This window comes from Sus scrofa, chromosome 8 (genome assembly GCF_054392235.1).
Source record: "Sus scrofa isolate SSC_HxYL_T2T_F1_AM1 chromosome 8, Sscrofa_HxYL_maternal_Yorkshire_Landrace_v2.0, whole genome shotgun sequence".
Lineage (NCBI taxonomy): Eukaryota > Metazoa > Chordata > Mammalia > Artiodactyla > Suidae > Sus > Sus scrofa.
In genome coordinates, this window is record NC_139390.1 from 36886538 (window position 1) to 36900008 (window position 13471).

Genomic DNA, 13471 nt, shown 5'->3' on the forward strand with positions numbered 1-13471 from the left:
ACCACAGATATTTTTCTTGGACCATACAACCTAGCAGGAAAACATATGTCCAGCAAATTATAGAACTATGAGGAAGATGTTCAAATAGAGATTTGAATCAAATGCTACAGAAGCTGGAGTATTAGGGAGAACTATATCTTGACATCCTTGAGTATGAGATGGGCAGAGAAGCACTGCAGTGACAGAATCCAGCATGTCAAAGACTTGCTTCTGTTTATACAGAAAATGAGATAAATTCAGCACTAATTATATATAGAATGTGTGGCAATAGGGGAGGAGTTCAATGAAGGAAAAACAATATATACAATAAAGGTAATAGACAGGGTTGTGGTTCCCTTTGTCCCCAGATAAAGCATGCTGCCTTCAACAGCATAATGAACAAGGCTACGAAAGCCAGAGATTCTTTAAAAATGCTTCACATTTGCCCTATAAAAATTTCATATTCTTGGGTACTGAGTGAAAAGTCAAGCCTATATTTTCTATTATTTTTTCCACCTCATCAAAAATGTTCAAGCTCTTTTAAAAATGATTTAATAGAAATTTTTGGAAAAACCATAATCATTTGAATTGATCACTAAAGTGACATAGTGACAGTGAATTACAAAATTGCTTAATAATTTTTGAAGAAAAGGAAAATCAAATCCAGAAATGTTCTTTACCTTCCTTTAGGTGACAAAATTTCTGTTATGCTGACAATTTAATGAACAAAATAATGTTCCTCAGTTGACATGATATGAGAGTAGAATCAGTTTTTAAACTAGGTGCTAAAATGTCCAATCTGTTATTATTAGGAAGTTTAACTTTTGATAAATAACATGGACAGTTTTAAAAGCAGGGGTTTAGAAATACCAGAATTAATATTATTATTATTATTTGGCTGGAGAAAAGAATGATAAGGCATTTGGAAAGAGTGATGATTGGAGTTAACTGACTTAGAATGGATTTCTAGGTCTGTAATTTACGAGATGTGTGACCTTCTTCAGGTCATACAGTTTCTATATATCTCACCATATCTCACCTTGAAAAGAGAGTGTTGGGTCAGATTGTCAAATTCCGTGCTGGTATGAAAGCCCAAAGAGTCTAAAGGAGTATTTATTAGGCATCATGCTCCAGATATGACAAAAGTGTCAGAGAAAAGTTTTATGCCTCTGGCAACTATATAAAATTATACACACCTTCAATGATACTTCCATAACTCTGATGCTTCACTGATGTTTGCATTATTTATGTTTTTACTCAAACTCTTGGGAAAATTAGAAACAAACATTTTCTTAACTGAATACTGCATGCACTATTACTTCAGGGAAATAGTAAGAAAATACAAGATCGACTTCTAGGAGAATTATACTGTGAAAACCACTGCAAGAAGCTACCTAAGAGCTAAATCCAAATAAATAAGAAATGGTTGGAAACAAATAGGAATATATATGAATATATAAAATAGGAAGGAGTAACTATAAACAGCAAAAAATAAAAATTAAAATAAAGTCTAATAATTTATTAGATCACACACACACACACACACACACACTGACTTCTGTGGAATATTGGCAACATACTTCCTCATGACTGAATACCTTTATCTTGATTATCTCATGAAGAGCAGCTGACAAATCTCTAAATTGAAATTTTTCACACTGCTTTAGAACCGTGTGCACATTTATCCATAGAGTTCTAAAGAGAGGTTAAAATTAGGTAGGAATAACTGGCTAGTATCTCTCAGAGCTCAAATAATTAATTTGTTGTTAAGTTCAGATTTCAATTATTGGATATTTCACTCTGTGCTCTACCTTTTCTCCATCAGAAGCAGTGTAGCTTAGTAGTTAATATTACTTGCTTTGGATTTTGACTTTGTGAGCTTGAACCCTGGCTCTTTGATATCTAAGCTGTGTGACCAGTAGCAAGTTGCTTTTCCCATCTGTTCTCTCCTTCCAAAAAATCTGAAAAATGAAGACAGTATTACCAGAGTTTAAAGATCTTAGGTGTAAATGACTTAATGCGGGGAAAAAAGACAACAGTGCCTAGCACATAGTAAGCATTAAATAAATTATAGCTTGTTTTTATTTCATAATTTTTAAAAAAGTAAGGCTTATTCAAAATATCTCCTTCTTCGTATATTTCATGACAACCAGTCAATGTCATGGCACCCCTCTAACGTAAATGTTTTATGTGTCACTTTTGCTGTAGCTTCAGAACAATTTCTTAATTGCTTTCGATTTCACTGCATTTAACCTAAAAATCAGGGAATAATTTGTTTTATTGGTTTATCTGCTTATCACTTAATTTTATGCCTTAATTTCCTCTTTCTTGTATTGATGTTTTGTTTAGCTGTAGTAATCCTTAGGTAATTCTTGCTGAAGGGATTTTTCGTGGGCACACCATTCTCTGTCCTTTTATGTCTAAAAATGACTTTATATTATCAACAAAACTGAACGCTAGTTTGTGAGAATACAGAATTAGCACTTGAAAGTCAGATGTTTTAAGTCATTTCATTGGCTTCCTGTACTAAATTTGTTGATAATAATTTCAGATGTACAGGTTCATAAATTTGCTTGTTTTACGCCTTAAAAAATAATTTGTTACTAAATTTGCTGACAAAAATGAGAATTTTTTCTGTGAAAATGACATGATTCTTTTTCTCAAGAGAATTCTGGATTTATCCAGAATGTTCTGAAAATTCACCAGACTATGACTAATTATGCTGTTTAACATTCAACCAGCTTGTTCAATCATAAAACTAATAATTTTTGTCACTTCTAGGACATTACTATTTCTTTTACTATTTGCTCTTCTTTTTCTCTATTTTTTCCTTATGTAACTTTTGAATCTCTTTTCAATGACTCTATATTGTCTTTTGCAATGCAATCTTGATAGTTACTTGATTCTATTATCTGGGTCACTAATAAAATCTTCAATTGTGTCATTCGTCTATCAAATTTTCTTTTAAAACTTAACAATTTCATTTCAAATTCTTAGAGACTCTGTTTTTTATTTTTGCTGTTATTGTTGACTTTTGTTTTTGCCCAACAGTTTCTTTTTCTAGTTAGACATGCTGTATATATGCAAATCTTTCTCAAACTAGTCTATTTGCTTTAACATAGCCTTACTTTCCATGAGATTTAATTTTCTCCTTGTGGAATTTATTCCTTTATCTTCATGATGCTGATTTTCCTTAAAGATTTGCTGACCCTTCATTATCTGCCTATATTTACATGTGAGGGTCTATATTAACAGTATTTCTTAAACATGCATTAGAAATATTACATGCCAGGAGTTCCCCATAGTGGCTCAGCGGTTAATGAAACTGACGAGGAACGTGCGGTTGCTGGTTCAATCCCTGGCCTCAGTGGGTTAAGGCCCTGGCAGTGCCATGAGCTGTGGTGTAGGTCACAGATATGGCTCAGATCTAACGTTGATGTGGCTGTGGGTTAGGCCAGCAGATGTAGCTCCAATTCGACCTCTAGCCAGGGATCCTCCATATGCCACAGGTGTGGCCCTGAAAAGCAAACAAACAAAAAAATTCCATGCCAATGGTTAACACATTTCTAATTAAAGGAAATGACAGATGCCTGCATCTTCCAAATATTCCACCCATATTTACTTAGTTTTAGCATATGGTAGAAGTGACTCTTGACTGAAGAAAAGACTTAGTTGCTCAGAATTTTGGGTGATTTAGACTTTATCTCCAAAAAGGAGGATGGTTTTCTAAATTTGTTTTTTTTCACTTAGAAAAGTATTATTTAATTAAAGAATTGTACTGAATCATTCAATGATTTGTCCAAATGTCTAGGTTTTTCAAATTTTCCTTCCAATTCCCTCTAAAATACTTTACTCCATCAACCACATAAGTCAAAGCCTTTGCTTGTGTTTTGCACCTGCCCCAACTTTTCCAAAGCACTTAACTCTGTGAATTTAAGGTCTAGCAGAAAGTTTCAGTCTTTTGAGGTGTCTTTCTTGACACTCTAGGATATATATATTAAACTTTTGGTGTCTCAGTTACTTCATCTGTAAAACAGAACTAATTATAGTATCACTACCTCATATTATAAGCACTAAAAATGTCAAATGGTTAAAATAGGATTGATAAATAATAAACCCATAAAAATGTTAATTATTCTTACTAAAACATAAAATTAGTATTTTAAATAGAAGCAGTAATTGCAATAGCTCTACTATGCACTTTTAAACAAGAAATCATTTATTTATTTGGGTAGAATTTTTTTTTCTTTTTTTAATTTATACAATGATTTTTATTTTCCATTATAGCTGGTTTACAGTGTTCTGTCAATTTTCTACTGTACAGCAAGGTGAGCCAGTTACATATACATGTATACGTTCTTTTTTCTCCCATTATCATGCTCCATCATAAGTGACCAGACATAGTTCCTAGTGCTACACAGCAGGATCTCATTGCTAATCCATTCCAATTCTTAAAACAAAAAAAAATTACCTTATAGTCACTCCAAATACTGGAAATAGTAGAAATATGGAAAATAGAAATATGGAAATTAGAAATTTAAGAAGATTTTAAACAGAAGTATAAATGTAAGGAAAGAATAAAATGTGAATTATTTACAATAATATAATTTATAAAATTTTATGGCATGATGATTAAAAGGTAAAATGAAAAAGGGGTAAAGTTCCTGTTGTGGCTCAGAGGTTAACGAATCTGACCAGCATCCATGAGGCCACAGGTTTGATCTCTGGCCTTGCTCAGTGGGTTAAGCTGTGAGCTCTGATGTAGGTTGCAGATGTGGCTTGGATCCTGTGTTGCTGTGGCTGTGGCATATACCAGCAGCTACAGCTCTGATTCCACCCCTAGACTGGGAACCTCCTTGTGCCATGGGTGAGGCCCTAAAAAAAAAAGAAAAAGGGAAAAGAAAAAGAGGTAATATTACATGAAAAGAGGCCGTAATACATGATATGTTTTATTTCTCAAAAGTCCACATTATAATATGTGAATAAGAAGAGCTGAGAAATACAAAGAAAAAAGGAATTTTTTATATTAGCAGTTAAAAATTGTTAAATAACTGGCTATTAATATAATCTGAAGCATAAGACACTTTCGTAAGAAAAGAGTAAACTTTTAGAGAATAAATTCACATCCAAAAAATGAAATAAGACTATTTCCATTAACACAGATAAAAATACTACTTAAGCTAATTAGTATATTCACTGTAATAACAAAGTTACATGAGATATTATAATCTAAAGAAGTTAATACCATACTTATTCTACAAAATAAAATGTGAAAGCATAACAAACGACATCTGTTTCAATAATAGTGTGGCTACCTTACCAAAATTCAAATCTTACTAAAAGTGATTGTGATAAAATATATGATATTATAAACGAAAAGTTTGTATTCTTTGACCAACTGCAAGATCTGGGAAACTAAAATACATCATGATGATTATAGTTAATAATTATTGTATTGTATACTTAAAATCTGTTAAGAGAGTAGATCTTAGGTGTTCTCATTACACCCACACACAAAAGGTAACTATGTGAGGTGATGGATATATTAACTTGGTTTAGTAAGCATTTCACAATGTATATATATATCGTACATGTAATATATATGCTTATGTATGTATACTTATATATTGTTTTACATGTTATAATTGAATGTGATTAATATAATGTTTATATATAATATACATCACATATCTGGTACATATATCATAATATATATGTATCATGTCTATATAATGTTAGGTTAAATCAGAAATGTTGATCAATTAAACAGAATGAAAATTCCACAGATTCAGAAAATAGTATATGACATGGCTGTTAGTACTTAAGATAGATTGTGATAATTTATCCTGCCCCCAAAGTATATGAAATCATATTTCTCCACAGCATTCAAGATACTTGAGTTTAAATATTTTTAAAATAACAAACTAGTGTAGTTCTCTTGTGGACCAGCAGGTTAAGGATCTGGCATTGCCACTGCAGTGGCTCTAGGGGCAGGGAGATTGGTCAATCCCTGATCCAGAAAATTTACATGCCATAGGCATGGCAAAAAAAAAAAGTGAAAAAAAAGGTACTTCAAATTTTTTAAATTGTAATTAATTTGATTACTAACTACAGAGGTTGAAAAACTTTTAATTTTTGGAAACTTTCTTTTGTGATATGCTTGCTGCAATCACTTGCCCATTTACTTACTAGATTTTTTTCTCTTATTGATGCGTATCAACATTAAAAATTATAAACTGCAAATATATCTTCCCAGTTTGTCACTTGTTTTAATTAGTTTTTATAAAATCAAATACTGGAAAATATGGAGTGGATAATGAACACCCACATATCCTGTTTTCATTCATTGCTTGAGTAATTTATCTTGGATAAAGTATTATAGATTAATTTGAAGCATGTTTTATATCCTAAAACCGAATACCCTTCCTATCCTGTTGTCTATTTTTACCATAGACCTCCATCTACCTACATATCTATCATCTATTTATCTATACGTTATCTCTAAGTATGTATCTATATACAAAATAATATGTATTCTAATTTTTGCACTACAAGTGTCTTAACTTTACTAAAGTTATCGCATTCATTTTGATCCATACCCAGCTCTCTTTTGTTTTGTTTTTGCTTAATGCTTCGTAGTGGGATTTATCTGTGTTAAAACATATAGACACATATATTTTGACTATTACATTTCATTGTGTACCTATATCCTTATTTATCCCCTTTAGATAAATATTTAGCTCACTGCCAATTTTACACTGTTAGAAGCAACACTGCAATCTACATTCTTAGACTGCATGAGTATCTCTCTAGGATGTGTTCCTAGTGGTGGAAATTCTGGGCCAAATGGCATGTGCATCTTTGACTTTATCAGATATGCACAAATTGCTTTACAAGTTGTTCATCCATTTATATGCCTCCTGAAACTATGTATATGAGCCTCTCTAACCAGTATTTGACATTCTTAAATTTTTCATATCTGATACATTTGAGATGGTGTATCATTGTTTTAATTTGCAATTCCTCTATCAGAGTAGCTCTTTGTCTTTCTCTTTCATTTACTTGTAGGTGATTTTTCTTTCCTGATAAATTCTTCATACTACTCTTTTGGCAGTCAAATTTGCTGAAAATATGTGCTTTCAGTGTACAACTTGACTTTTCACTATATTAATAGCCTTTTGATTTAAAGTTCACATTTTTATGTGGTGATCACTATCAGTCTTTCTCTTTGTAGTTTATACTTTTGTTTACCTACACTCAAATCATAAATACATTTCCTGTACAATTTTTCTAAAGGTTTGAATTTTTAGTTTTATATTTGAATTTATATCTACCTGTAATAAATTTTTGTACATGTAATGAGGTAAAAACTTTTTTCCCTTAATGGATAATAAGTTGGCACTACAGCATTTATTGAATAGCTCATCCTCTCCAACTTTTCCTAAAATAGAAGAATGTCTTGCTCTTTATTTGATTGTATTTTTTTTTTTTTTTACTGTCTGTGCATGAACTCCAGTCTACATAGAAACTCTTAATTTCTCTCTCTCTTTTATTTATTTATTTATTTTTTTTTTCTTTTTTTTTTTTTTTTTTTGTCTTTTGTCTTTTTGTTGTTGTTGTTGTTGCTATTTCTTGGGCCGCTCCCGCAGCATATGGAGGTTCCCAGGCTAGGGGTTGAATCGGAGCTGTAGCCACCGGCCTACGCCAGAGCCACAGCAACGCGGGATCCGAGCCGCGTCTGCAACCTACACCACAGCTCACGGCAACGCCGGATCGTTAACCCACTGAGCAAGGGCAGGGACCGAACCCGCAACCTCATGGTCCCTAGTCGGATTCGGTAACCACTGCACCACGACGGGAACTCCCTATTTATTTATTTTTTGAGGGCCTTATCCATGGCATAAGGAAGTTCTCAGGTCAAATCAGCACTGTAGCTGCTGGCCTACATCACAGCCATAGCAAGGTGGGATCCAAGCTGCATCTGCGATCTACACCACAGCTCATGGCAATGCCAGATCCTTAACCCACTGAGCTAGGCCAGGGATTGAACCTGCATACTCATGGATGCTAGTCAGGTTCGTTTCTGCTGAGCAATGATGGAAACTCCCTGTTTAATTTCAATATTTCAATAAGTCGATATTTCAAAGGCAAGTGTCCTCATATACTCCCTTTTTTAGTCTTCCAAATTTTGTCTTTTTTCCACTCTTCACTTTTACGTTTGAATTTTAGAATTGCTTTTTAATTTCCAATATAAATATAAGAATGATTTAAATTGATTATATTTCTTACATTATATTTATAATATAAAGAATTGACATCTTTATAACATTGGATCTTCCTGACCACAAATTTTCCATTTATAGGTCTCATTTTATGTCCTTCAATGTTATAAGAATTCTCTATAAAGCTCTTACTTTTTTTTCCCAGATATTCCTAGATACATCAGAATTTTTGCTATTTTTGTAGTGGAATAACATTTGCTTGTTTGTTTAGTAACTGCTGTGTATAGGAATGCTACTAACATGTATTTAAATAGTTGATTTTGGAGTTGCTGTTGTGGCTCAGTGGCTTACAAACCTGGCCAGTATCCATGAGGACATGGGTTCGGTCCCTGGCCTTGCTCAGGGAGTTAAGGATTTAGCATTGCCATGAGCTGCAGTGTAGGTTGCAGAAGCGGCTCGGATCTCAAGTTGCTGTGCCGGTTGTGTAGGCTGACAGTGCAACTTGTTTTAGCCAAAAGGGTAAGGGGGTGTTTATATTTATTATTTTCCAAAGATACAATTGTCCTAATATTTATTGGAAAAGCTATCATTTACTCACTAATTTGAAACATTAATTTTACTATATGCTTAACTTTTTTTTTATAGTGAGGTCAATTTCTGAGGAATGGAGAGTAAAGTTAGTGTGTGCATTTATTTTGTCCTCACAGGAAGGAAGCTACTTTGCAGTACTTCCAAACAATTATTATTAACTTTCTTCTACATATATCCAAGATAATATAGTCATTTAAATAAGATTTTAAGACGGATAATAAAGGACTGCAGAGTTTCATACTTGCTGGGCACAAAATGGATGCTCAATAAATTTGATTGAAGCAAAACTGAATGGAAGTGAATTTTAGTTACATTCTTTTTTAAAAAGGTGAAAATATGTATTTTTAAAACAAAATCTCTATTATTAATCTTCCCCTTACAGTGTGCCGTCTACATTAAAGCTACATAATATCCCTGACGTGACTTATCAAAAACAGCTTTAACTTATATATTATCTGTCTGGACTCAGTATTTACAAGAATAAATAAATAAGAAGGACCAGTCTGAAAGAGAAACTATCATTTTCAAGTTTGATCCCAATTCAAAGTAGCAATTCAAAGCTTCTTACTCTAAATGTTTATCAATAAGCATATTTAGTCACTAAGAATATGTGTAAGGTTTTTTGACCTTGAGACACTTCCATCCTGGTTGGATGATAATTTTTTGTTTCCCTAAGACTTATCAGTAGAGGATAATAGGATGACCAATGACCCTCAGGTGCAGCTTTCACACACACACACACACGAAACTAAATTGATTCTTGAAGTGGGAAGATCTGATTTAAGAGGATTGGTTGATTTGGGGAAAAAACTAGAATGTCTGGACCTATGATATTTAAAATTTTTCAATTATTGATTTTTCTATATTATTTTGAATTTTTTTTTTTGCCAATTGGTTCTAACAATTAGTCAAAACAGCTTACACACTGTATATATTTATCTATCTACCTACGTAGTATAAGATACCAGTTTTTAAAATAATGACAAAGGAAAATTAGATTTAGAATTCTAAGGCATCAGGGAGAAATTTAATATATCAACAAGCAGATCATTAGGATCTTATATAATGATTACAGCTGAATTATACCTATAATTCTAAGATTCCCAGTGGCTAATAGGGAAGTGAATGAACTTTAGGATTCTTCTTGCCCATGAGATATAAGCTATTCAGGAAATGAACTTTCAGAGTATTAGGATCTGGGAAAATTTTTTTCCCACAGGTCTTCATTCATAAGATTCGGAATGATACAGTAGGCTCCATCCTCATAGCAGCCCAATAACAGCTGTGGTCATGAATATTTTATGACTTCTTACACTATATCCTTCCATGTAAGTGGAAGGCATCATTTAAAACCCAATTCAGTGAAACTGATCCCAACTGGGGCATGCTAAACATTAGGATTCAAGTATGCAGAGTCACCAATACTTTTCCTTAATTCTGCAGTGAAAATCTTGACTCTTTGGCAAACACTGACAAATACAATCCTGGTTATTAGTCAAAAAAGAATTATTAGGGTTTATGACCAACTGGAAAACATATATCCCAATAAAAGCTATATAAATTAAACATATATAGTGAACACTGAACCAATACATCATTTATGAATTGAATCTGGCTACCAGGGATGATAATTTGCAACCGTCAATGGATAGATCAATTGACAAATTCCATGTGGAAGAGGACTCAGTGTGCTGTCTTTTCTACTATTATACCACCAGCGGTTAGCATATTGTTTGACACTTAGTAAATTTCAATAAATACTTGAGAAGTAAATGACTAAACAAATGAATGCATGAAGTAGACCTCCACATAATTTATTTTCTACAGTGCAACTTTTGCAAAGAGTTGTGCAGCAGAGAGGGGTTCTATGCTTCAACAAGGACCTGAAGCATAAATAAATCTTCTCTTTTACCTATTAAAAGGAGATCCATATGAATTGAAAAGAGATAGATCTGACATCTTTTAAGAAAATTAAGAAGCCCGATTAAGTTAACATTGGCCCCAGAAGAAATGCTCCTAATGTTTAAAGTTGTTGGGAAGCTCAAATGAAAAAATGGAATTAATGTATATGTAGAATGTTAAGATCTATACATGTACGAATACATGTATAATTCCTCAAGCACCTTTCAAAAGTCTCTAAGTCCTGACCTTTCCAACAATTTGATGTCTCCATTATGCTTATGAAATTTTGTACTAGTCTATTACTTCCCCTCCATGCTAAATACTATCTGACTTTAGTTCTTTTCCCTCGAGCTATTGTAATAATCCTTCTTCCTTATTGTTTTTACTGTCTCTGGCTCCTTCTTGGGGTATTTGCTTCACAGCATAGAGTAGATGGCTGATGCTGCCATTTATTAGCTGTTTGATATTGAAATAATTTCATTACTTTGATTCATTCACAGTATCATCATCTATAAAATGAGAATGATAAAAATAATATCTACCGCATTTGGATTGCTATAAGGGTTAAATGAGATCATCTATATCATGTGCACAATTATGAGCAAATAGTCCACAATGGATGAGTGCTAATTGTTCTTGTCATGATTATTCTACCAGAACATCATTAGGTCAGATGAATATCATTACTTAAAACTGTGATTTCTTACCAGCCGTCAGGTGACTTCCATTACATGAAAAACGCTAAAGGTTGGAATTGTTTTGGTTTTTCTTCCAGTGGTTACAAGAAGAAAAGGGCTAAAAGCAATGCAGTATTTATGATAACATTTAAAAATGCACATGAGGAAAAGATTAAGTCAACTCTAATATATTAATATAGTGTAATATATAACTAAAACAGTGTTCAAGCAGTAAATATACAAAGATTTTACTAAAATTGTTAAACTACCACATGGTCATCAAGATTTATAATGTGGCTATTACTTAGAAACATTGTTTACATGGCAGTAGGCCGACTGAATGTTTAGATGTGTGTGTGTTTTTTTAATGGCTTAGTAACAAATTACCACAAATGTAATAGCTTAATACAGCCAAAAATTCTTACCTCACCATTTCTGTAGGTCAAAAGCCTGGTACCACATGGCTGGTCTGCTCAGGGTTAACACAAATCTGACTCAGAGGGGTCCCTCAGGCTGAGTTCTTCTGGAGGTTCTGGGAGAAGTCAGCTTCCATGTTTAATTTCAAAGCAATTTATATTCCACGAAAAATTCAGTTTTTTACAGTTTTAACACTGTGGTCTCTGGTTTCCTTTCTGACTGACTGTCCACTGGGACTGCTCCTTGGTCTGACATTCCACCAGCATCTCTTGCTGCAAGGCCTCCTTCATCTCCAAGCCAGAAAGGGTGCATCAAGTTCTCATGACTCTGACTCAGACCTAGAGTTTTGTGATTCGTTAACACCCACATGGATAATCCCGCTCTTGGTAATCAATTGATTTCATAACTTAATCGTACCTATGGAATTCCTGCTCAGGAGTGTTGCTTAAACTTGGCTTCTGCACACCGGCACAGAACTGAATCATGGAGACAGAGTTTTGGGTGAAGTAAAAATGAATAGCTTCATTTCTCTGCCAGACTCAGGGAACCACAGCAGAGCAGTGCCCTCTAAACTGTGCATCCCACCCCGAAGGCGGTAGTGAGGAGTCTTACAGTGTTCAAGGAGTGGGGTGTGGTCAGCTCATGGGCATTCTTCTGAGTGGTTGGTGGTGAGTTAATGGGAAGTCAGAATCATCAACCTTCTGGTTTCAGCTGGTTTGGGGTCTATTTGTTTGTGGGCATTTAGTTAATGTCTTTTACCTGATGAGAATTGCAGTCTGCAAAACAGCTTGAAAACACATTATCAACACATTATCACTCTACTATGTAGAGTATTATCTACATAGTCCTTGAAGAAGAACTAAAGGTCCTTGACTTTGTTGAATGACTAAAGTCTTATTTTGTCTTGCTTGACTGTTTTCCTTTCTTTGGGCATTTTCTCACTTCTATGATTAAATTTATTTTTTGACTGAGCTTTTTCTATAGACAAAAGGCAGGCGGAAGATGTAGGTGGAGGTCGATCCTGCGAAGGCCCCATAGAGTCCTGCTCAGTTATAGGAGTACCTAGATTACTATTTAATTGAATAATTGAGAGAAGATGTGTATACACCAAGATTCTGGGCAATACTGTATTTGAGAACATCTTAGAAGTCTGTCTATAGATAACAGCTCCATTTCTCACAGAATGAATTCTTTCTGGGGAAATAGTTAAATAAATCTACTTAAGAAATTGTTCTGATGTCAGGAAGGAGGATAAAGAAACCAGCCATCCCTATGTGGAAACTGTATTTTTTTATATTTAAGAAATAACAAGAAATCTCTTGAACTGATGGGAACTGAAGGAGTGGATAGAAAAGGAAAGCAGTTGCTTGGACTATGGATTTAGGTCCTGGTTAGTATTTGTGAGGTTTTCAAATTTAAAAAAGGAATTTGTTTTTAATTGTCTTTCTCTGATCTAGTGGGTACATCAGTGGTGCCTCAATGTGTTTTCAATTTACATTTCCCTCATGACCAACTATGTAAAATGTCTTTTCATATCATTATTAACTAGTTACATATGCTCTTTTGAGAAGGATCTTTTTTCCACTTTTTAAAATAATTGAAATATTTTTTCTTTATTGTTGAGTTATAACATCTTTTTGTGAATATAATTTGCCAAACATGTTTTCCTGATATTCTCCCCAG

General features: G+C 33.5%; 1 protein-coding gene across 1 annotated transcript in view; it reads right to left on the minus strand.

Annotated features, from left to right (window-relative positions):
* Positions 1–12371, minus strand: part of GABRA4 (gamma-aminobutyric acid type A receptor subunit alpha4) — a 100235-nt gene extending 87864 nt beyond the window's left edge. The window contains exon 1 of the mRNA XM_003356906.5: positions 11797–12371. The gene's annotated coding sequence lies outside the window, so the exon portion shown is untranslated. The remainder of the gene's footprint in view (positions 1–11796) is intronic.
* Between the last annotated feature and the right edge of the window lie 1100 nt (positions 12372–13471).